Below are 25911 nucleotides of genomic sequence, written 5' to 3'. Positions count from 1 at the left end.
GGTCATTGCTCTTTTCTCCTGGGTCCTGGTGAGCACAAGGTTTTGTTTGTGCCCTCCAAGAGTCTGTTTCCCCAGTCCTGTGTGAGTTCTGTAATCAACTCCTACTACCCTCCAAGGTCAAATTTCCTAGGGGTTCTCAGTCCCTTTGCCAGATTCCCAGGTTGGGAAATCTGTTGTAGGTCCTAGAACTTTCTTAACGGTGCAAGAATTTATTTGGTATAATTGTTCTGCAGTCTGTGGATTGTCTGCTTGGCGGTTCTGTGGTGGGGTTAATGGCAACCTCTTCCAAGAGGGCTTATGCCCCACACTGTGTGAACCAGGTCTGCTGCACCCAGAGCCCCTGCCCTTGTGGCAGGCCACTGCTGACCTGTGCCTTCACAGGAGACACTCAAACACTCAAAGGCAGGTCTGGTTCAATCTCTGTGGAGGTCCAAACAACAGATTAAAAGCCCACATGAACTCATAGCACAGCTCCTGTATAGACACAAGTTTTAGTCTTCCCAGAATGCAGTGGGAAGCTCCTTAGCAGAAGACAGGAGAGTTTAAACTGCTGAGGTTTTGAGAAACTGCTGTCTCCTTGGGATGCGGGCCCTATCACCCAATGCAGACATGCAGAACCCAAGGTAGTTGTGCAGAAGCACAGAGAGCAGAGACTGTGCCCCTGCAGTCTGCTGCGCCAGATGGAACAGGGCATTCAGTCATGCTCAGGGGTGACCTACATGCCAACAGGCTTTTCATCCCACAAAATTTCCAGGGTGAGTGTTATCTGGGGGCAAGAAAATGATGCTCGTGCACCCAGGAGAGGCACCAAAATGACAAGCACCACACCCTGCCAGGCCTTGACGTTAGAGGTGAGGGACAGTGCACTCAGTCTCACGAGGCGGATGGAGGACCAGAGGAATTAGGATCTGACCGTGGATATTCTTAAACAAGAGAGACCAAATAAGACCTCTCCCTCAACCTCTGCATGTGTACTAAGTTGCTTCACTCATGTCCGACTCTTTGTGACCCTATGGCTGTAGCCCACCAGGCTCCTCTGTCCATGGGATTCTCCAGGCAAGAATACTGGAGTGGGTTGCCGTGCTCTCCTCTAGGGGATCTTCCTGAACCAGGGATCAAGCACACACCTTATATGTCTCCTGCCTTGGCAGGTGGGCTCTTTACCACTAGCGCCACCTGAGGGCCAACAGAGGGCAACTGAAGTTAAAAACAGAATTCAGTGACAGAGAGGCAAAGAAAGTTCTTATACCTTTGAGTCATAGGCTAAGAATTCGACTTGCTACATTTGTTATCACCCAAACAGCCTTAAGCAAATGTCTAAACCCTTATATGCGCCTATTTGTTACAAATCTAAAGGTACAATCCTCTTTCACTTTGTGGGACTGAAAACAAAGGATAGTATCGAGTTCTTCAACTGGGCTCATTCTTTATCTTTTTTAATATCCATTGTTCTTAGAGGTATTTGAGAGATAATGTTTCTGACAGAGAAACACACAAGACAATACAGGTCGGCAAAGGGCCTCCACCTGATACGTTTTCCTCTTAAATGAGTCACGTCCAGCTCTTTGAGACCCCATGGACTACAGCTCACCAAGTTCCTCTGTCCATAGAATTTTCCAGGCAAGCATACTGGATTGGGTAGCAATCTCCTACTCCAATGGAGCTTCCCAACCCAGGGATGGAACCCAGGAAGTTTTAGGCATTTAATTTACATAAAAATGGCATGAGACCTACTGAGAAGACAGGTTTAGCTTGCCATCATGAAAAAAAAATTTTAACTTAGCAGAGGTAAGATCCTACTTAAAATACAGACCAGGGAAGATTGAAAGCTTTTGTCAGGCTTTAGGGGGTAAATATCTGAGTGAGTGAGGAGCTTTAGCATATTATTTGGAGAAGGCAATGGAAACCCACTCTGGTACTCTTGCCTGGAAATTCCCATGGATGGAGGAGCCTGGTAGGCTGCAGTCCACGGGGTCTCGAAGAGTCGGACACGACTGGGTGACTTCACTTTCATTTTCATACATTGGAGAAGGAAATGGCAACCCAGTCCGGTGTTCTTGCCTGGAGAATCCCAGGGACGGTGGAGCCTGGTGGGCTGCTGTCGGGGTCGCACAGGGTCGGGCACAACTGAAGTGACTTAGCAGCAGCAGCAGGAGCAGATTATTATTACTGATAATGTGGCATCTGAATGCTGATCTCAGAGAAGCCATCCACTTGGCAAACATGTCAGGGCCTCCCACTCCCAGAGCAGCTTGGATCAATGTCAGGCCCTGACACGGGAGATTCATTTCCCGAGAACACGTTGTTAAAGCGTCTCTGAGTCCAAGAGTCTGTTACTTACGTCTGCATCCCCTTTGCTGCCCTGCATGTGGGGCTGTCAGTGGGTGACCTGAGAGAGTAGCACGGAAGCACGTACATGGCCATACGTGAACTAGCTGACTGGTGCAAGTCCTGTGCATGGAGCAGGGCACCCAAAGCCGGTGCTCTGGGACAACCCAGAGGGACAGGCTGAGGAGGGGGTTTCAGGGTGAGGGGACACATGTAACCCGAGGCCAATTCAGGTTGATGTATGTATGGCAGAGACATCACAATATTGTAAAGTAATTATCCTCCAATTAAAATAAATTAATTTTAAAAAGGGAAATAAAAAGTAAAGCCAGATCTAGAAAATTTTAAAAAAAGAAAAAAAGCTCGCTCTGCATGCTACATACCACGTCTTGGGAATCCAAGGTCTGCGGCATCCCAAATATGCAAGAGCGGCATCAAAGACCCAGGTTACCTCCCGCGGAGGAAGAGTGATCACCCAGGCCCAAAATCCTTGCGGAAGAAGAGGCAGGGCGGGGCCGCCCGAGGTTTTGAGTCACTTGCTTTTCTCGTATTTCCCGGGACTCAGCTGCTGTCACCTGTATTTCCCTGGAGTTTAGCTGTGACAGACCACTGGAGAGATTTAGAAGGTGTCCTCTGAGTATTTATGCAGAAAAGTATGGAAATGTCAAAAAAAAAGAAAGTCAAATGGCTTTTTTTACGCTTCTTGCATGTGCTCATACAGTGTCTTAATTTAAAATAGCATCTACCGCACAGTATGCAACGTATTAACCAGCTGGAATCTCTGGGCCTTGAGATTGAGAGGAGACAGGCAGCCACGTGAAAACGGAGAAGAATAGAAGCCTCGCGTGTTGCCTGTCTGATGAGAGCTGCCTGGGGACACTTGATCAGAGGGTCCACAGAGCTCTGTGACCTCAGATGAAGTCCCCCAGGGAAAAGCACGCTGTGCCTTCTGCTGCACTTTGTATTCTTCATGCAGAGGATCAAATCTGTTGCTTTGATTCAGTGCACCCATCGCGCTTTCATTAGAAAAAGGATTTCAGAGTGAATCTTATACTTGAACTCTTTAATTCACTATCAGGCGATTACCTGTAAAAAAAAAAAAAAAAAAAAAGTTATGACTCCATGGACTGTAGCCCACCAGGCTCCCCTGTCCATGGGATTCTCCAGGCAAGAACACTGGAGTGGGTTGCGATTCCCTTCTCCAGGGCATCTTTCCAACCCAGGGATCAAACTCAGGTCTCCTGCATTGCAGGCGGATTCTTTGCTAGCTGAGCCACCAGGGAAGCCCCATTTGGAAAATTAAGGGGCTTGAATTTACTGAATACTGAGTACTGGTCTGATCACTTGCTAAATATTTGCATGTGTTGATTCTTTAAGCATCTGAAGTAGGTATTACCTCCTGCTTACAGATAAGGAGGGGCCCCCCAGGTGGTGCTAGTGGTAAAGAACCCGCCTGCCAATGCACTAGACATAAGAGACTCAGGTTCAACCCCCCTGCAGGAGGGCACAGCAACCCACTCCAGTATTCTTGCCTGGAGAATCCCACGGAGAAAGGAGCCTGACGGGCTACAGTCCATGGGGTCACAGAGAGTTGGACATGACTGAAGTGACTTAGCACGCCTTTACAGATAAGGAAGATGGAGTTAAGAATGCTCCTAGTCACAGAACTAAAAAGAATAACAATGCCAAGTCTCAAAGGCAAGTCTCGCGGACTCCAAAGTCCTTGCTTGTGCTACTGCTCTGCTCCCCCTTTTCCTAAAGAGTGAGCAGTAGTAAATACCGTGCTGGCTCTCTCAGTGGGGTCCCCGAGGTCCCGTGGAAATGCACACCTTGGTGTGCCATCAGATGAGCTCCGTGGGAAACCAGACAGATGCTCATCTCCCAGGAGCCACGCTGCCAGCATCCCCTTCCTGGTGGGCTGACATCATTGTCCAGATTGTTCAGAGAAGATAATATTATCCCTTGAGGGGGTCTCACAAGTTACTGGCTGAAAAAGGAACAGAAAACAAATCCATTGAACGTTTAAACACAAAACTAACAGAAAAACAGGCACCAGGGCTGTCGGTTGAAGGAAATTACACTGAACCAACCTCTGTCAGTTCTTAAAGTAGGTAAGTAAAATGCAGATGAGGGAGAACAAGGTGCTGTAATAGGAAATGAATCCATTCAAATATCTGTCCCCAGTGAAGACTCTTGGGCAACAGAATGACGGTAAGTCTGTGGCCTCTTTCCATGCCTGCAGAGGCGCAGCAAAGATGGAAGCCAGTGGAGGACAGAAAGACACACTTTACATCATGCAGAAATGTGAGTGGTCTGGCACCCCAAGGGTTAATGCTCGGGAAAAGTTTATCTTTAAAATTGTATATACACAATCTTAAAGAATAAAGGCAAAAGGAGAAGGGGGCGACAAAGGATGAGATGGTTAGCCAGCATCATTGACTCAATGGACACGAATTTGAGCAGACTCCAGGAGATAGTAGAGGACAGAGGAGCCTGGCAGGCTGCAGTCCATGGGGTCGCAGAGAGTTGGACACGACTTAATGACTGAACAACAACAACAAAAAGAATAAAACTCCACATCATACACAGCAACAGAGTCTAACTGGAAATACTGAGATAACAAAGACGCTGGCAGATTCGCCAAGATCACGTGAATGGGCCAGGAGTCGAGAGATGAGTCTGCAGCAGGCAAGAAGAAGGTAACGTGTACTCGCTCATTCCTGTTCGGGGTTTGAGACCAGACACTAGAAATCAAAGGCTCCAGCAACAAATTAATTCATGGCCCTTGGTCTGTAAGTGCAACACTGTGGCCTGTGATGCCATATAATTTGAATAAAGCAGATAAAAGTTTCTGTCTGTAAAGGGTATAAAGTGTAGATAAAAGGAACTACCACCCAGCATGATAGATACACGGGAGATACACAGGAAGGCTTTCGCACAGGGCTTCTCTGAGTTTCAAGGGCACTTAAGGCAGGTGATTTTGAGATGCGGGGAGCTGTCCTGTGTGTTTGAGGATGTTTGGCACCATCCTTGGCCTCTGCTCAGTAGATGCCAATGCACCATCTCGTCACCAAAAATGTCTCCAGATATGGTCAAATGTCAGAAAGGAGGGGTGTGACACTGCCCTTCCTTGAGAACCCCCCCTCCTTAGCAGCTAGTACAAGGGGCCTCTAACTCAGCCCTGAGATGATGGAGGGGAGAGGCAATCCAGGGGTGAGAGGGGCCGGGAGGCTGCAGGAAGGCTGGTGGAGGTGACATCTAGGCAGAGGTTTTGAGGATGAGTAGGTGGCAGCCAGCCAGAGGCAAGAGTTGGTGGATCAGAAGCATTCCGGAAGGTAGAAGCTAAAGAAAATCCCGGTTCCCAGTTTGGAAATTCCGTTTGCTCTACTTCATCAGACATCCTATGGAGTGCCTACCATATGCCACAGGCTCAGAAGACAAAAGTTCAAAGGAGCTCCCAGTCAAGAACCCCCAGTCTCAACACCTCCCCATGCTTGCATATGTGTTGTGATTGTTCGTGGGGGCTGACTTACACAATTTGTTACCAATACTTCATCCTTAAAAATGTTTGTTAGTGGTTTTGCTGCTATAGTCAGTTATCCCCAGCTTTCTGATGTTTGCTTTGAGAGGCAGGTAAAGGGGTGATGTTCAAGGAAGGCTGTCTTACTGAGTGAAACGTCGTTTGTCCCGAATTCGCCTTGTTTAGGATGCAGCTCAGAGATGGTTGCCCACGTGGCTATTATTAGCTTTGGTGGACAGAAGCCTGAAATCTATTTAAATCAGAGGAAAGAAACAATTAAAATAGTGTGATAAACCTGAAACAGACTCACAGACATAGAAACGAAGCTTATGGTTACCAAAGGCGGTGGAGAAGGGGAGAGAAAAATCAGGCATTTGCAGTTAACAGATATAAACTACTACATACAAAAGAGATAAACAGGATGGACTACTATATAGCACAGGAAACAACACCCAATATCCTGTAAAAAACCTGAAAAAGAATATACATAACTGAATCGCTTTGCTATACATCCGAAACTAACGCAACACTGGAAATCAACTGTACATCCATGAAAACTTAATTAAAATGGAGCGTGGACAGAAGATCTAAGCAGACATTTCTCCAGAGATGACAGACAGCCCACAGGCACACGAGAAAATGCTCAACGTTGCTAATTATTAGAGAGATGCGAGTTAAAACTACATTGAGGTATCACTTCACACCCATCAGAATAGCCACCATAAAGTCTACAAACAATAAATGCTGGAGAGGGTGTGAAGCAAAAGGAGCCTTCCTACGCTGCTGGTGGGGATGTCAACTGGCGCAGCCACTGTGGAGAACAGTACAGAGGTACCTTGAAAAGCAAATAACAGAGTCACCACACGATCCAGCAGTCCCACTCCCGGAGAGAGAGAGATATGTGTATGTATCTCCAAAGAAAACCAGAATTCCAAAAGATACATGCACCCCAGGCTTCGTAACAGCACTGTTTCCAACAGCCAAGACATGGAAGCAACCTAAATGTCCACTGATGGACAGAGGAACGGATGAAGACGTGGTGCATGTATAAAATGGAGTACTGCTCAGCCGCAGGAAAGAATGAGGCAACACCACTTGCAGCGACACGGATGGACCTGGGTCATCATACGAAGTGAAGGGAGCCAGAAGAGACACACTTTATCATACGCCACTCGTCTGTGAAACCTAAAACGACACAGATGAAGTTATTTACAAAAGAGAAGCAGACTCACAGACAGAGTAAACTTACGGTTACTAGAGAGGAAAGGGTGGGAGAGGGACAAGCTGGGAGTCTGAGATGAGCGTGGGCTGTGCGTGCTCAGCGGCTCAGTTGTGGCCGACGCTTTGAGGCCCCATGGACTGTAGCCCACCAGGCTCCTCTTCCATGGAATTTTCCAGGCAGGAATACTGGAGTCAGTGGCCATTCCCTACTCCAGGGATCTTCCTAACCCAGGGGTCAAACCTGGGTCTCTTGGGTCTCCTGCACTGCCAGGTGGATTCTTCCTCACTAGTGTCACCGGGGAAGCCCCGAGCACACACACTATTATTTATTTATATATACATATATAAAATGTGTGTGTGTATATATATAAAATTGTGTGTATATATATATATATAAAACGTGTGTGTGTGTATATATATAAAAAATGTGTGTGCATGTGTGTATATATATATATATAATGTGTGTGTGTGTATATATATATAATAGGTAAACAACAGGATCTATGGTATAGCACAGGGAACCATACTCAATATTTTCTAAGAACTCCTAAGGGAAAAGAATGTGAAAAAGAATATTTATTACACACACACACACACATATAACTGAATTTATTTGCTGTACACCCGAAATTAACACAACACTGTAAATCAGATATACTTCAGGATTTAAAAAAACTTGAAATCCCCTAAAAATAGAGTGTGATAAACCCACCCACGTACTTTTGACAGTTTTTATCTGGGTTTTATCACTTCTTTGGCACCATCTTTCCTAGTTTTCCTTTGTCCTCTTCAACTGCTTTCTGCTTTCGTCTTGCTCAGTGTTCTCTTGCTGTGGCCAACATTCAGCGCGTGTTCTGAGAGCCCACTGTGTGAGGGCCACTATCTCAGGCACTTCTGCTGCTCCTCAGCGACGCCTGTGCTGATGAGTCTGTATCAGTGGCTTTCAGTCACTTAGACATGACACGGAAACTCTGAAAATGGGTCTGTTTTGTTTTGGTGGTTGTTGTGGCCCTCTCACCTTGGGGTGAACTTGCGTCCGTGCTCAAAACCTCTGCATGAGGAAAGGGCTGGGTGTGAGGGGCATGTGCCTTAAGCGTCCAGTCGCTGGGTAAAACAGCAACGAGAGGTTTAGCATCCTAATTGTCTCAAATATCCTTCTAGAACAATCATGCGAAGTTGTGCCTTCAAACGTCACCTCTGCCTTGATGACTGATTCTCTCTGATGCGTCCAGGCCTTCCTCCCAAGCCTCTTACCTGTTCCTACACACTCTCAAAGTGGAAAGTTACCGTGTTAGTTGCTCAGTCACGTCAGACTCCTTTGCAACCCCATGGACTGCAGCTCTCCAGGCTCCTCTGTCCATGGGATGCTCCAGGCAGGAATACTGGAGTGGGTTGCCATGCCCTTCTACCAGGGGTCTTCCCGATCCAGGGAAGACACACTCTGAGATGCCCCACAAGCTGAGCACATCCAATGTCAATGTATTATTTACTCCCCAAATCTTCTGTCTCCTACAGTTTTCCCCTCAGTCACAGCCCTGCACTTGGTACCTCCGCCAGAGATCCGCTCATCTGACGTTCCATCCTCCATCATTCCTACTCGTCACTCATCAGGAGCTGGGTACGCTGTCTTCTTAGTGTTTTCTGTCACTATGTCCCCTTTTTCTCTTTCTCGCTGACTTGTTCAGAAAACCCAGGCTGCCTTTGCTCTTTTGATCCATCATACAATGGTCAGGTCAAGTCACATCCCAACTTACAAATCTGAAAATTCCACATGTCCCCACAGCTGTAAATTAAATGGACCCTTGCCACCCAAATTCTCTTAGGTTTTGTCATTCCTATTCGTTGACCTGTCTTTCTTCAACCCTAGGACCACAAGCCCGGCCCACACCTCTGTCGTGTCTTGCCTGGCTAAGTACAGCCTTGCTTTGCTTTCCCTGTGCTTACGCTTGCCTCCTCCTAATCCGTCCTCCGCAGGGTGTCCATCCCTCTGTAAAGCCCTTAATAGCTTCTCTGTGAGCTAAGGACAAAATACCACCTTTAACTTGCCTGCCAGTCACCAATGGAGGCGGCCCCGCCCAGCCTCCCACCCCCAGATCCCCCCGGGGGCCCTCCACAATGCTCCCCTTCAGCTCTGCAGAGGCGCCTGCCCCTCTCCCCAGGGTCTTCCCACACAGTTTTCTCTGCCGAAAATACCCGTCCCTTCACGTCTTCCCCCAGCTAAGTCTTACTCATCCTGTGGGTATCATGAGTCCAAATAACTTGTGGTTTTGCAAAAATGCTGGGTTATTTATGCAACCATTCCTTGCTATTTTTTATCTTTTTTTATTTGAAATAGTTTCTCCTCCCCGCCCCACCCGCCACCCAGTATTGTGTTACTCTGTCTTAAAGAACTCGGTTCATCAGTGTTCTCGTTCTGAACACTTTCTGAAAGTCTTAAGCTGACGTGGAAAGCCTCCTCTACGTTCCCATGGATTTTCATCTTCTCTGCCTACTTCGTGCCAGTGAAAGACCCCAGGGAGCCTTTTCCGTGCTGAATTTCTCCGTACTCGTGAAAGTATTAGCCAGCCACATTCATTCAGTAAACAGTCCGGTAGGAATGCAGTGCTGCCTTCCCTGGGAATTTAGTTTTAAAAGTCAGAACTTGGCTTTTATTGCTCACAATTAATTATTTTCTCCAGTGACCCACAGGACAGAAATCGTAAGGACCACTTGCTTAAATGAACTTATATTTACATCTCCTCAGAGTAAAAGTATTTTGGATGAATCTGAGTTTTGCTAGATTTTATTTTTTGAGATTGGAAGACGGATCTAGAAGGGGAGAAATGAACTGTTTTGTTTTGCTTATTATTGTTTTTGCTTCAATAACGTCCTACTTCTACGGCTCTTAAGCAAAACTCTCTGCTTGTCCGTGGTATTCTTCACTGCCTCTGAGCCTACCCGGAGCCCTGCTGAGCAGTCTTCACGGGGTCACAAGGCCGGTGTCTCTTTCTGCCCATGACAGAGGCCCTGGAGCTTCCTGCAGGAAGAGTTCCTGGGGACAGCATTTCTCCCAGAGGTGGTGGGAGCGAGCGGTTTTCATCAGGCAGCCCCACCATGTGGCTGGCGTTTGCAAAATGCTCCACCATAACTGCTTCAGTGAGCCCCTTCACTGTCTCCACTATTGAGGAACAATTAGAACGGACACAAACAAGAATCAGACGGTAAAGAATATTCCAATTTATCCTTAGTCATTACAGTTATTGGCTCTCTCACCCCTTCTCTGTTTTCCCTCCTATGTCTTTGGCATCTAGTCAATGTATTAGACATCTATCTGTGTCCATAATTCAATATTTGATTTTAGTTTTGTTTTCTGTCTCAGTACTTTTCTTTCTTAGGAATATCAATTTTACATACATTGAATCACTTCTATATATTTTTCACCTTATTTTCTCCATTCCTTTTAAATTTCTTGTTCATCTCCTCTTCTTTTTAAAATCTCTCACGTCTCCCTGGCTTGGGGCCTCTTCTTTTCTCCTTTGTGCTAACATTGACGTGGCCTTCACGTGTCCGATCCCCGTTTTTCTCCTGGTTTCCGATGGCTCATCTCCAAAGACGTTTCTCCACTCAGCCTTTCTGACTCACTGGTTCATGCAAGTATGACCTCTTTCTCATGACACATCTATTCATCATATGAAACACCCTTTCATCAAAAATTAAGTTCCTGCTGTCAATTACCAGTTTGAATCAGTCGAATGACGTGTTTTGAATGCATCTCTGTCATATGATGTTTATGCTATATCGCTAGTGCTGGCTTATATTTTCATTCTTGCCGGATTGTTTATAAATTCTCCGAGAGCGGCCGCCATCACTTTTTCCCTAAATCTCTACTGTGGAGCACAGGGCCTCAAACACTGTGGGTGGGTGCCCAATACACCAGAATAAATTAGGGTGGCAGGTACGGAAATTAAGCAAAAGGTATTGATCACACAGTGAGAAAGCAGCAGAGAAGGTTTTACAGACAATGGAACACTTAAATTTGATTTTGAAAACTTAGGAGTTTTCCAGGACACTAAAACCACACAGGGGATCACTAAGCCAGGAGAACGTTACAGCAACCTCGGTGCTCAGGCGCATCAGACTGCAGTGGTTCCCCTAGAGTCTCAGGCCATCTTTGAATGGTCACAGTGTTCTCCAGGCCTGAGTCAGACTTATGTGCTGATGGTTGTTCGGTCCCTCTGATGAGGCTAAGTTGCTTCAGTCGTGTCCGACTCTGTGTGACCCCATAGACGGCGGCCCACCAGGCTCCCCGGTCCCTGGGATTCTCCAGGCAAGAACACTGGAGTGGGTTGCCATTTCCTTCTCCATCTGATAAGGCAGGTCCCACCTAAATGAGAGGGACTATAAATGGGAGAGAAATAACTTTATAACAAATAATGAACTAGAAAAGTGGGCTCAGAAGAGGTCTTCTGACAGTTCCTAGGCACATCATTTCTCTATGGCAGTTGTAACAAATTATCACAAGCTGAATGGCTTTAAGCAAGAGAACTTTTTTCCCATAGCTTAGGAGGCTAGAAGTCCAAGGTCAAGGTGTTGGCAGGGCCAGGCCCCCCCTGCAGGGTGCAGGAATGACCCCCCCTGGCCTCTGCTGGCTGCTGGTGACCCCTGCTGTTCTGCTCATGGCAGCACGCCTGGCACCTCTGCCTCTCGTGTGGGATGGCCTTCTTTCCCGTGTCTGTGTCCAGGGCCCTCTCCCCTTACAAAGATACTAGTCTTTGGATGAGGGCCCCAAACCAGGATGACCTCATTCTAACATGATAATATCTGTAGAGACCCACATCAGGTCACATCCTGAGGTGTCTGGGCAGGTGTGGATTTTGGTGGGGACATCGTCAACCCAGGACAGAAGGTGTCACCAAGCTCTTCCTCTGCTGGAGCCTTTGCTCCTGCAAGTAACAAAATTCTCTGTCAGTGCCTATTAAATGTCACCTCCTTCAGGAGGAGTATAATCTAAGGTAACGTCTTCTCATTGTTCTCTAGGGTGTATCTGTTCAGCTTCTTTCTTCTCATTTATCAGAACATGTAACTGTTGGTTTACATTCTCCCTCAGAAAAGCACAATCTCCCTGAAACTGCAGAGCCCACTGCTGTTAACTGTTTAGTTGCATCCACTCTTTGCGACCCCGTGGACTGTAGCCGCCAGGCTCCTCTGTCCCTGGGATTCTCCAGGCAACAAAACTGGAGTGGGTTGCCATTTCCTTCTTTGGGGATCTTCCCAACCCAGGGGTCAAACCTGTGTCTCTTGCATCTACTGCATTGACAGGCAGATTCTTTACCACTGTGCCACCTGGGAAGCCCAATGTCTGACATATTTACCTTTTTATCCTTATCATCTGCATTATTCTTGACAAATGATAGGATATCAACAAAAACATGATGAATAAATAAATCAATGGGTGAATGAATGGAGGGGTGGACAGAGGATGGATGGATGGAAGGTGTGCATATTCCGTCCTTCAGTCATGTCCGACTCTTTGCAACCCTTTCGACTGTAGCACACCAGGCTCCTCTGTCCACGGAATTTTCCAGGCAAGAATACTGGGATGGGTTGCCGTTTCCTCCCCCAGGGGATCTTCCTGATCCAGGGATTGAACGCTCATCTCCTGCCTCTCAGGTGGATTCTTTACCACTGAGCCATCAGGGAAGCCTGGATGTATGGAATAACTGATTATAAACAATAGGAATTTTCTGCTTAATTACACTTGTTCAATCAACATTTTGCCTTCCATGCTAATAAATGACTATTATATTTGTACACTTACATATTTGTATCTCAGTTAGTATCTGCAGAAAATATTGAGGGCCTTCGACAGTGTCTATGAGGAAAAATGAAAACAGCCTGGATTCAGTCCTTGCTCCCAGAGGCTTATAATTTAAAACAGAAGAAACACATTTTAAAAAAGAAAACAATAATCACCTTAGGAGTTTTATCTTGATGGTGGTATCAATTCAACATATTCAAAAAACTGCAAAAGCTTAGGTTCACATGTAGTGCACATTCGTCCGAAACTGCTACCACGTAGTAAGAGTTAGCTCTCTTCGAGGCTCTGGAACATAATAAACACGCAGTAACTATTAGTTGGATAAATTAATGATTGAACAGTTTTGTCAACAAGCAGAGGAATCCAACCCTTATCGCTAAGGAACAGGCACCGGTTTTGCAGAGCTTACGCGGACAGGAGCCACTCATATCTTCGGTGTTCCTGACAGTCTTTCTCACCAGAACTCCTGGTTAGACTGCCTCGTGTGTGGCAAAGTTGGTCTTGCTGTCTGAAAATTTGTGGGAAACGATCCACAAGTGACCACCGGCTTAGCTGGAGTCCTCTCTCTTGAATTTGGGAACATTCCGTGATCCCTGTCAAAGATGGAATGATTAGCAGATTTTTTTTTCTTAGTGAAATCCTCTGTCTTGATAAGCAAAGAAAAGCTTAGTAGTAAACTGAATTGTAATGGGACATTTTATTTTTAATTGGAGAGTAATTGCTTTATAATTACATAAATTGTAATCCTAAAGGAAATCAGTCCTGAATATTCATGGGAAGGACTTATGCTGAAGCTCCAATACTTAGGCCACCTGATGCAAAGAACTGACTCTTTGGAAAAGACCCTGATGCTGGGGAAGATTGAAGGCGGGAGAAGGGGATGACAGAATGAGATGATTGGATGGCATCACCGACTCAGTGGACATGAATTTAACCATGCTCCAACCACAGTGGAGGACAGAGACACCTGGCGTGCTGCATGCAGTCCAGGGGGTTGCAAAGAGTTGGACATGACCTAGCAACGGAACAACCATTTCTTTACAATGCCGTACGACAATGTGAATCAGCTATATGTACATCCCCTCCCTCCTGAGCCTCCTGGGCCCTTTAAATATATATATTTCTTGCTCTCCACTAGATAAGGAGAGTGAAATTTGACTTTTCTTGACTTAGCACTAAACATGTCTCATGACAGTTTGAGCCACGGTGTTGGCAGCTTCCTTGGCCAAAAGCCTGAGGCTGTATTACTAATTTATCAGTGTCACCATGCACATCTGAGCTGCCTTCTGTAATTTTCTTGCTCTCCTCGTCTTGGACCCTTCCAAGTATTCTCCACGTTAGGAGTTAAGAGCGTTCCTCCTTTCTACTGCACCTGCCTTTAGATGAGTAATTTTATTCATCCCTGTCCAGGAACCCTTTGAAACTCCCTTTGTTGATCAGTCACACAGCTGTATCCTGGTCCAGGGGCCACGTCGGAGGCCCTAGGACTCCTGCTCTCACAATTCTTATTGTCCGTCTCGGGAAGTGCCTCTCCTTGCATGTATGTTTCTTGCAAATAATGTCGTCCTGAGTTTCTGACTTGATCCCAAACAGTCAAGCTGGCGCTTTATTCTCCTGGAGATGAAGGAGCAGGAGTGACTGGTTTCTTCCCCCCACCCCTCCCAATTTGCTCAAATCTGCTAGCCGCTCAGAGAGGAGGCATGGCTACACGTGTCAAGGGCGCTGTCAATTAGGGTAACAGGCAGGGGGCCCCGGTGTTGAGCTGTGTCACAGGCGATGCTGGTTTACTCAGAACAAAAGCAAGAGGGTCAGGAGCTCTCTGACTCACGGCGTGCTCTTTTTGAAGAGTGCATTGTGATTTCTGACAGAGGAAGGAAGGAATTCAGACAAAACAAGGGAAGGAAGAATTTGTTTATTTCTTTCCACCAGCCAAGTCTCTGGTTCCTGTTGCCAAAAATATAACTTTAATTTACGAGACAAATACAAACCTAACTATATACCATTTAAAATTTAATTCCGAGTAACACCATCTCTTGGGATTCAAGTTCTCTATTTTGAGGTTAAAAAAAATGAGAAAGATAAGAATCCTGGCAGATCCCTTCATGCAAATTCTGTCACCTGTATGTGTGGTTAACAAAAAATATGGGTGTTGAATACAATTTAATGAATTATATCTATTTTCAAATTAAGTCTGAATATATTTGCCACACTACAATCAGGAGTGCATTCTGGTTTTCAGCAAACTGGATAATAAGTAGAGAAATGACATTCACACAGAGGCCTCAACGGACATTCACACAGAGGCGGCCGCTTGAAGTCTAATCACCTCTGAGAAGGAGCCTTGGGGCTAATGGTCTAGTGATCCCCGTTGTTAGTACACCTACCTGAGTGATGGCTTTTCATCTTTCCATACACGTGTGAATAAAATCATGGAAAATATGAGCAGAAATGTTTTAAACAAAGTACAGATTGTATGTTCAAATACCATATTCAGGAGATATCAATGTTAAGGTGGTTCTTAGTGACGTTAAACTGAGAATGCTGCTCACTGCCTTTTCACGGGATTGTTTAATAGTATAAAAATTATGATAGCACACTGTGTAAGTGGGGTGTGATAAAAATTAACACTCCACTAACAAGAAAAGAAAACCCAGTAGAGAAAGAACAGCCATAAGGGATCCATTATTTACTTTATCCTTACAGAGAAAAGTGAGCAAAAATTGTACCTGTTTTGCATTTTAATAGTAATGTTCAGAGTTCATGTTTCCCCATAGATCTAAAAATACCTAGGAATTTTTTAAAGTTAATAAATCTATGATGCTAAATTTTGGATTATAAAAACATTATAAACAGTTACATTTATTTATTCCACATAAAACAAGAGAGAAAACTCACTGCATTTTCCTATGAGAAATTTCCATTTCCAAAGAAACGATGTATTTTCCCACTTGGTAATTCAACAAGTTTCCAGGCTCCCTGGGATCCGTGAGAGGGCACTCCTGCGCCTCCATCCTTCATGGAGCAGACGCAGTGCTCGCCACTCCTGCTTGTAAGACAGGCGTGCACCTTCTAAAAGGCGGAGGGCAAGAGGACAGGGGCGATAGAGGAGAAGATGGCTGGATGGCATCCCCGACTCCACGGACATGAGTTGAGTAAACTCCGGGAGTTGGTGGTGGACAGGGAGGCCTGGCGTGCTGCAGTCCATGGGGTCGCAAACAGTCGGACAAGACTTACGTGTCAAACAACAACAACGTGAACCTTTGGACCAATGCCTGCAAAAGCCCAGCAGTTAACACACTGCTTAGAAAGCTAAGAAACATAAACCAAGACACAGAATTGGTGTGATGGACATTTCTACACCAAGTCACTGCAACAGGAATCATATGTATTTCTAACCGTAACCAAGTTTCACCGGGGACTTTGCACGCGACCGTGCCCCCATCCCCCACCTGCATGGACCTTTAAATTTCCATTTTAGCTGAATCAGCATATAACCTTACAATACTTTCAAATCATGAGAAAGGTCCTTGACCTGCCATCCCCCATCCAACTTCTGCCCAATTTCTCTGCCCTCCTTTGTGAAACTCATAGTAAATACTGGCCCTGTTCCCCCAGTCCAGCTCTCTTCATGCACAGCCTCTTTAACCCACCAGTCACAGCAGCACTAAAACTGTTCTGTGGAGCGCAAGGTCACCAACAATATCCATGTCCTCCAACTGAATGTCTAACTCTCTGCTGCCATCATTATATGCCCTAAGCAGCATCTGCTGGAGTGGATCACTCCTTTATGACAAGCCTGCCAGCACGCGTCCTGCATAAGCAAGTACTCTGACTTCACCAAACACTTCATGTCAATATGCTTTTAGGGGAGCTTTTCTGGATCTACTCTGGCTTCACAGGTGGTTTTATTCAACCGTGTCCTTCCTTTTATCCCTCCCACCTAAGGACACTCCTATTCTGACAGCTGTCACCCGAACCTTAGGACTAGATTTGCTCGCTTTCTCTGACTTGTCATCACAGCGCTGGGAGTCACTGTTGCTTCTGCTGCGTTATCAGCAGTTTGTTCTTTTACACTGTCACACAGCATTCCGTTGTATGAATATTCCACATTTATTTCCTCTATCAACTATGGGTTGTTTATGATGTGGGGATATTATGAGTCAAGATGCTATAAACACTCATGAGCATATGTTTGATTGGACATAAGGCGATGGCACCCCACTCCAGTACTCTTGCCTGGAAAATCCCATGGATGGAGGAGCCTGGTAGGCTGCAGTCCATGGGGTCGTGAAGAGTCGGACACGACTGAGCGACTTCACTTTCACTTTTCACTTTCATGCATTGGAGAAGGAAATGGCAACCCACTCCAGTGTTCTTGCCTGGAGAATCCCAGGGACAGGGGAGCCTGGTGGGCTGCTGTCTATGGGGTCGCACAGAGTCGGACACAACTGAAGCGACTTAGCAGCAGCAGCAGCAAGCACTTGTTTTGGCTGGGAATGTGTTCAAGGAAGGAAATGCCCAATTCCATTCTTAGATATAGGTATTTGCTGTCGTCGTTGCTGTTCAGTCACTGAGTTGTGTCTAGCTCTTTGCAACCCCGTGGAGTGCAGCGTGCCAGGCCTCCCTGTCCTTCACTGTTTCCCAGAGTTTGTTCCAATGCTTCCCCGGCAGCTCAGACAGTAAAGGATCCACCTGCAACGTAGGACACCTAGGTTTGATCCCTGGGTTGGGAGGATCTCCTGGAGGAGGGCATGGCAACCCACTCGTGTTCTTGCCTAAAGAATCCCCATGGACAAAGGAGCGAGGCAGGCTACAGTCCACGGAGTCACAAAGAGTCGGACATGACTGAGTGACTAAGCACAGCATAGCACATACCATTAAGTTGATGATGCTATCCAACCATCTCATCCTCTGTTGCCCCATTCTCCTCCTGCCCTCAGTCTTTCCCAGCATCAGGATACAGGTATAAGCATATTTATGTTAGTTAGTACTACCAAAGAGTTTCATAAAACATTTATATCAAGTTACAGACCTATAGTCAATGTAAGAGAGCTCCATTTAATTCAAATTTACACCAAGCTTGATACCAACTGTTAATTTTAGCTATCAGATCAGATCAGTCGCTCAGTCGTGTCCAACTCTTTGCGACCCCATGAATCGCAGCACGCCAGGCCTCCCTGTCCATCACCAACTCCCGGAGTTCACTCAGACTCACGTCCATCGAGTCAGTGATGCCATCCAGCCATCTCATCCTCTGTCGTCCCCTTCTTCTCCTGCCCCCAATCCCTCCCAGCATCAGAGTCTTTTCCAATGAGTCAACTCTTCGCATGAGGTGGCCAAAGGACTGGAGTTTCAGCTTCAGCATCATTCCCTCCAAAGAAATCCCAGGGCTGATCTCCTTCAGAATGGACTGGTTGGATCTCCTTGCAGTCCAAAGGACTCTCAACAGTCTTCTCCAACACCACAGTTTAAAACACTATTTTAGCTATAGTGGGTATATAATGGTAGCTCATGATTTTACTTTGTATTTTTTTCCTAATGCTGAATGATACTGAGAACCTTTTCATATATTTTAGTGTCTATTTTTATATCTTCCTTCATGAAGTGTCTTTTGAAGTCTTTGCTTATATTTCTCTTGAATGATCTGTGTATTATCAATTTGAAAATTACTTTTTAGAAACACTAAGTGGCTTTATGCATTTTCTGCATTTAAAATCTTTCACTGGTCTGTGCTTTGCTTACCTTTCACTTTTTTAATAGTGGTTTTGATGAGTAGAAATTTTAAGTTTAAAGAAGTCCAATGTACTGTTGATTTCTTTTATCATTAGTGATTTGTTATCCTGTTTTATTTTTTAAATTTTTATTGGAGTATAATTGCTTTATGATGTTGTCAAGTGTCTGCTCTACAATAATGCAGATCAGCTACATGTATACATATATCCCCCCGCCTCCCCGGACCTCCCTCCCACACCACAGCCCACCCATCTAGGTTGTCACAGAGCTCCAAGCTGACCTCCATGTGCTAAGAAGCACGTTTCCACTAGCTGTATATTTTACACATGGCAGTGTATATGTGTTGATGGTATTCTCTCAATGCATCCCCCCTCCCCTCCGCCCATGCTCACATGTCCATTCTCCACACCTATGTTCCCATTCCTGCCCTGCAAGGAGCTTCATCTGTACCATCTCTCTAGATTCCACATATACATGTTAACGTACGGTATTTGTTTCTGCCTTTCTGAGTTACCTCACTCTCTGTGACACATTCTAGGCCCATCCACACCTCTATAAATGACCTAATTTTGTTCCTTTTATGGCTAAGCAACACTCCACTGTATATACGTACCACAGCTTCTTTATCCAGTCCTCTGCCGTTGGACATTTGGACGGCTTCCTGATTACTGTAAATAGCGCTGCAGTGATCATTGTGGTACCTGTGTTTTTCACATTACGGTTTTCTCATGGTAAATGCCCAGGAGGGGGATTGCTGCTGGATCATATGGTAGTCCTATTTTTAGTTTTTTAAGGAACCTCCATACTGTTCTCCACAGTGGTTGTATCAATTTAAATTCCCATCAACAGTGTAAAAGCGTCCCCTTTTCTCCACATCTTCAACATTTACTCTTTGTAGATTTTTGATGATGGCCATTCTGACCTCTGTGAGGTGATACCTCATTCCAGTTCTGATTTGCATTTATCTAATAATTAGTGGTATGCTGCAGTCCATGAGGTCACAAAGAGTTGGACACACCTCAGCAATCGAACCACCACCACAAAATAATTAGTGATGCTGAGCATCCTTTCATGTGCCTGTTAGTCATCGTATGTGCTCTTTGGGGAAATGTATATTTAGGTTTTCCACCTATTTTTTTTATTGGGTTGTTTGTTTGATATTGAGCTATTTGTATATTTTGGACATTAACTCTTCTCAGTTGATTCATTTGCAAATATTTTCTCCCATTTTTATTTTTTCATCTTGTTTATGGTTCCCTTTGCTGTGCAGAAGCTTTGAAGTTTAAGTAGGTCCCATTTGTTTGGATTTTATTTTAATTACTGTAGGAGGTGGGTCAAAAAATATCTTGCTGTGACTTATATAAAAGAGTGCTCTGTGTTTTCCTCTAAGAGTTTTATAGTACCCAGTCTTACATTTAGGTATTTAATCCATTTTTAGTTTATTTTTGTGTATAGTGTTCAGTTCAGTTCAGTCACTCAGTCGTGCCCAACTCTTTGCAACCCCATGGACTGCAGCACACCAGGCTTCCCTGCCCATTGCCAACTCCTGGAATTTACTTCAACTCATGTCCATTGAGTTGGTGATACCATCCAACCATCTCATCCTCTGTCATCCCCTTCTCCTCCTGCCTTCAAACTTTCCCAGCATCAGGGTCTTTTCCAATGAGTCAACTCTTTGCATGAGGTGGCCAAAGTATTGGAGTTTCAGCTTCAGCATCAGTCCTTCCAATGAATATTCAGGACTGATCTCCTTTAGAATGGACTGGTTGGATTTCCTTGCTGTCCAAGGGACTCTCAAAAGTCTTCTCCAACATCTCAGCTCAAAAGCATCAATTCTTCGGTGCTCAGCTTTATAGTCCAACTCTCACATCCATACATGACTACTGGAAAAACCATAGCCTTGACTAGACAGACCTTTGTTGGCAAAATAATGTCTCTGATTTTTAATATGCTGTCTAGGTTGGTCATAACCTTTCTTCCAAGGAGCAGGTGTCTTTTAATTTCATGGCTGCAGTCACCATCTGCAGTGACTTTGGAGCCCAAAAAAATAAAGTTTGTCACTGTTTCCACTGTTTCCCCATCTATTTTCCATGAAGTGATGGGACCAGATGCCATGATCTTCTTTTTATGAATGTTGAGCTTTAAGCCAACTTTTTCACTCTCCTCTTTCACTTTCATCAAGAGGCTTTCCAGTTCTTCTTCATGTTCTGCCATAAGGGTGGTGTCATCTGCATATCTGAGGTTACTGGTATTTCTCCTGGCAATCTTGACTCCAGCTTGCCATTCCGTTCTCCACAGACCATGTTTTGTCAGAACTCTCCACCATGACCCGTCCATCTTGGGTGGCCCTACACAGCATGGCTCATAGTTTGATTGAGTTAGACAAGGCTGTGGCCCATGAGATCAGATTGGTTAGTTTCCTGTGATTGTGGTTTTCAGTCTGTCTTCCCTCTGATAGAGAAGGGTAAGAGGCGTATGGAAGCTTCCTGATGGGGTGTGTGTGTGTGTGTGTGTGTGTGTGTGTACACACATATAGTGTTAGAGAACATTTCATTTCATTCTTTTACATGTAGCTGTTTCTTCCCAGCACCGCTTATCTAAGAGACTGTCCTTTCTCCATTATATATTCTTGCCTCCTTTGTTTATTTGTATATTTGTATATACAAACATCCTTGTATATTTGATTAGGTGGCCATGGGTGCATGAGTTTACCCCTGGGCTTTCTGTCCTGTACGGAAGTTGAGCTATCTTTCTGCTTTCGTGCCAGTACCATACTGTCCTGACGACTGTAACTCTGTAACATAGTCTGAAGTCAGAGAGACAGCCTAATTCCTCCATCTCCAATTTTCTTTCTCATGATTGTCTTGGCTGTTTGGGGTCTTTTGTGTTTCCAAAAAAACTGTTGGACAAAATTTTTGTTCTATTTCTGTGAAAAATTCTATTGGCTGTTTGATAGGGATTCCATTGAACCTGGAAATTGCTTTGGTTAGTATAGACATTTTCACAATATCAATTCTTCCCGTCCAAGAACATGGTACATCTTTCTGTCATCTTTGACCTCTTCCATCAGTATTTTATAGTTTTCCTACTACAGGTCTTTTGCCTCCTTAGGTAGGTTTATTCCTAGGTATTTTATTTTTGTTGCAGTGGTAAATGGGACTGTTTCATTAATTTCTCCTTCTGATCTTTCATTGTTAGTGTAGAGGAATGCAAGAGATTTCTGTGCACTAACTTTCTATCCTGCAACTTTACCAAATTCATTGATGAGCTCCAGCAGTTTTCTGGTGGCATTTTTAGAATTTTCTATGTGTGGTATCATGTCATCTGCAAAGTGTGACAGTTTTACTTCCTTTCCAGGTTGCATTCTTTTTCTTTTTCTTCCCTGATTGTCATGGCTAGGACCTCCAAATCTATGTTGATTGAGTGGTGAGAATGGACGTCCTTATCTTGTTCCTGATCTCTGATAAAATGCTTTCAGTTTCTCACTATTGAGAATGATGCTTGCCATGGATTTGTCATATATGGCCTTTATTATGTTGAAGTAGGTTCCCTCTATGCCCACTTTCTGGAGAGTTTTTATCATAAATCAGTGTTGAATTTTGTCAAAAGCTTTTTCTGCATCTATTGAGATGATTGTATGGTGTTTATTCTTTGTTAGATCTCCTGGAGAAGAAAATGGCAACCCACTCCAGTATTCTTGCCTGGAAAATTCCATGGATGAAGGAGCCTGGTGGGCTACAGTCCACGGGGCCACAAAGTCGGACACGACTGAGCAACTTCACTTTTCACTTTATGGTATATCACATAGATTTGCATATATTGAAGAATCCTTGCATCCCTCAGATAAATCTCATTTAATCATGGTGTCTGAGCCTTGTATTGTTGGATTCTATTTGCTAATATTTAGTTGAAGATTTTTGTGTTTATGTTCGTCAATGGTATTGCTCTTATTATCTTTTTTGTGATATCTTTTACTGGTTTTGGTATCAGGATGATGGTGGCTTCATAGAATGAATTTGGGAGTGTTCCACCCTCTGCATTTTTTTGAAGTTTCAGGAAGAATGGTGGCAGCCTTTCTCTAAGTATTTGACAGAATTCACCTGTAAAGTCATATGCTATCGGACTTTCATTTGTTGAAAGATTTTAACCACTAAACTAGCAGACACTCAGTTGTGTCTGACTCTTTGGGACCCATTGACTGTAGCCTGCCAGGCTTCTCTGTACATAGAATTTTCAAGAATACTGGAATGGGCTTCCATTTCCTTCTCCGGGAGATCTTCCCAACCCAGGGACTGAACCTGCATCTCTTGCGTCTCCTGCACCGGCAGGCAGATTCTTCACAAGTGCCACCTGGGAAGCCTTTTGAATTAGTTTTTTGTCATTATGTGTGATTGTTATATTTTTCATTTCTTCATGATTCATTCCTGAAAGGTTTTACCTAAGAATGTGTCCATTGCTTCCAGGCTGTCCTTTTTATTGACAGATAGTTGCATGTAGTCATCTCTTATGATCCTTTGTATTTCTGCAGGGTCGGTTGTAATTCTCCTTTTTCATTTCTAACTTTATTGATTTGAATCCTCTTTTTTGATGAGTCTGGCTAAAGGTTTATCAATTTTATCTTCTCATAGAACCAACTTTTAGTTTTATTGATCTTTATAAAACTTCTAGTTTTATTAATAAAAAATAGCAATTTTTAAAATTCATTTCTATTTCATTTATTCCTGCTCTGATCTTTATGATTGTGTTCCTTCTACTAACTTTGGGGATTTTTTTGTTCTTTCTCTAGTTGCTTTAGCTGTAAGATTAGATTGTTTGAGATATCCTTCTTTCTTGAGGGAAGACTGAATTGCTATAAATTTCCCTCTTAAAATTGCTTTTGCAGCATCCCATAGGATTTGTGTCATCTTATTCTGTCATTTGTTTCTACGTATTTTTTAATTTCTTCCTTGGTTTCTTCGGTGATATCTTGGTTATTTAGCAACGTATTATTTAGCTTCCTTGTGTGTGTGTGTGTGTGTGTTTTATAGTTTTTTCCCCATAGTTGATTTCTGTTCTCATAATAGCACTGTGGTTAGAAAAGATACTTTATATAATTACAGTTTTCTAAAATTTACCAAGGTTTGATTTGTGATCCAACATGTGATCTTTCCTGGAGAATGTTCCATGTGCATTTGAGAAGAAAGTGTATTCAGCAGCTTTAAGGTGGAATGTCCTATGCATATCAATTAAGTCTATGTGGTCTAGTGTGTCATTTAAAGCTTGTGGATCCTTATTCATTTTCAATATGGATGATCTGTCCATTGATATAAGCAGGGTGTTACTGTTGATTTCTCCTTTTACAGCTGTTAGCATTTGCCTTGTGTTTTGAGATGCTCCTGTGCTGGGCACATAAACAAGTATAGTTGTTTTATCTTCTTGAATTGATCCCTTATTATGTATTGACTTTATTTTAAGGTCTGTTTTACTTGATATGAGTATTGCTACCCCACTTTTGATTTCCATTTGCATGGAACATATTTTTCCATCTCCTCGCTTTCAGTCATACAGGCTGAAAGTGTCCCTAGATCTGAAGTGGATCTCTTGTAGACAGCAGATCTATGGGTCTTATTTGTGTATCCCTTCAACTACTCTGTGTCTTTTGGTTGAGTATTTCATCCTGTTACACCTAAGACAGTTATTGATATGTATATTTTTATTACCATTTTCTTATTTTGGGTTTCTTAATTGAAGTACAGTTGATTAGTAATATTAGTTTCAAAAAGTACAACACAGCAATTCAATATTTTTATAATTATTATCCATTTAAAGTTATTATAAAATAACAGGTGTATTTTCCCATGCTGTACAGTGTATCCTTGGTGTTTATTTCATACACAGTATCAATAGTTTGTGCCTCTTACTCCCATACCCCTTCTTGCTTCCCTACCCACCCATCTCCTCCCCACTGGTAATCACTAGCTTGCTGTCTATATTGGTCAGTCTGTTTCTGTTTTGTCATATACATTTGCTTTATTTCTTAGATTTCACATGTAAATGACAGCCCAGAATATTTGCCTTTCTCTGACTTATTTCACTGATAATAATTCTAGGTCCATCCATACTCTTGCAAATGCCAGAATTTTATTCTTTTTTACAGTTGAATAATATTCCATTATATATATATATATACACACCACATGCTCTTTCTTTATTCATTTAATGGGCACTTACATTGCTTCCATATCTTGGCAATTATAAATGATGCTCCTATGAACAGTGATGGAGAAGGCAATGGCACCCGACTCCAGTACTCTTGCCTAGAAAATCCCACGGATGGAGGAGCCTGGTAGGCTGCAGTCCATGGGGTCGCTGAGAGTCAGACACGACTGAGCAACTTCACTTTCACTTTTCACTTTCATGCACTGGAGAAGGCAATGGCAACCCACTCCAGTGTTCTCGCCTGGAGAAGCCCAGGGACAGGGGAGCCTGGTGGGCTGCCATCTATGGGGTCGCACAGAGTTGGACACGACTGAATCGACTTAGCAGCAGCATGAACAGCGAGGTGCATGTACGTTTCTGAATATGTTTTCATTTTACTTGGTTATATACCTAACAAGAAAATTACCGGATCTTATAATATTTCTATTTTTAGCTTTTAAAGGGAACTTCACACTGTTTTCCACAGTGACTGCGCCAGTCTACAGTCCCACCAATGGTGTATGACAGCACCCTCCTCTGCATGTTAGCACCAACATTTGTTATTTGTAAACTTTGGATGATAGCCACTTTGACAGGTGTGAGGTGATATTTCATTGTGGTTTTCATTTGCATTTCTGTAAAGTTTAGCAATGTTGAGCATTTTTAAAATGTGTCTGTTGGCCATCTTTATATCTTCTTTGGAGAAATGTCTATTTGGCTCTTTTGCCCACTTTTTAATTGGGTTCTTTTTTTCAATATTGAGTTATGTGAGCTGTCTATAAATTTTGGATATTGATGACTTACCAGTCATATCATTTGCAAATATTTTTTTTCCATTCAGTTGGTGGCTTTTTCAGTTGGTTGCTTTATTCTGCTGTGCAAACGCTTTTGACTTTAGGTCCCATTTGTTTATTTTTCCCTTTATTTCTCTTGTCTTTGGAGAAGGATCCAAAAAATATTGCTACAACTTATGTCATAGGGTGTTCTGCCTATTTTTTTTTTTTTTGAGTGTTATGGTTTCAGATCTCACATTTAGGACTTTAATACATTTTAAATTTATTGTTGCATATGATGTGAGAAAATATTCTCATTTTTTCCTTGTAGCTGTCCAGTTTCCCCAGCATCACTTATTAGA

At 43.7% G+C, this 25911-nt stretch overlaps 2 long non-coding RNA genes across 16 annotated transcripts in view; one reads left to right on the top strand and one right to left on the bottom strand.

Annotated features, from left to right (window-relative positions):
• LOC147356039 (uncharacterized) overlaps positions 1–25911 on the top strand; it is an 86928-nt gene that overhangs the window by 32636 nt on the left and 28381 nt on the right. The window lies entirely within an intron of this gene.
• The window catches only part of LOC147356037 (uncharacterized), a 214512-nt gene continuing 191547 nt past the window's right edge, over positions 2947–25911 (bottom strand). For 2 of the 15 annotated variants that reach the window (XR_015142984.1, XR_015142982.1), the window contains 6 exons: positions 13325–13459; positions 13022–13151; positions 12867–12920; positions 5996–7033; positions 4109–4315; positions 2947–3414 (listed from right to left, as the gene is read on the bottom strand). This is a non-coding gene — a long non-coding RNA (uncharacterized LOC147356037). Of the gene's footprint in view, positions 3415–4108; positions 4316–5995; positions 7034–9835; positions 11992–12866; positions 12921–13021; positions 13152–13257; positions 13460–25911 lie in introns of those variants that run through there. The other 13 variants (XR_015142990.1, XR_015142991.1, XR_015142992.1 and 10 more) reach the window with 10 other exon arrangements.

This window comes from Bos grunniens, chromosome 16, assembly GCF_055505025.1.
Source record: "Bos grunniens cultivar Pamir isolate PY7600 chromosome 16, Bosgru_T2T1.0, whole genome shotgun sequence".
NCBI lineage: Eukaryota > Metazoa > Chordata > Mammalia > Artiodactyla > Bovidae > Bos > Bos grunniens.
Note: the sequence above shows the minus strand (reverse complement) of the source record. Positions and strands in the feature narration are given on the sequence as shown.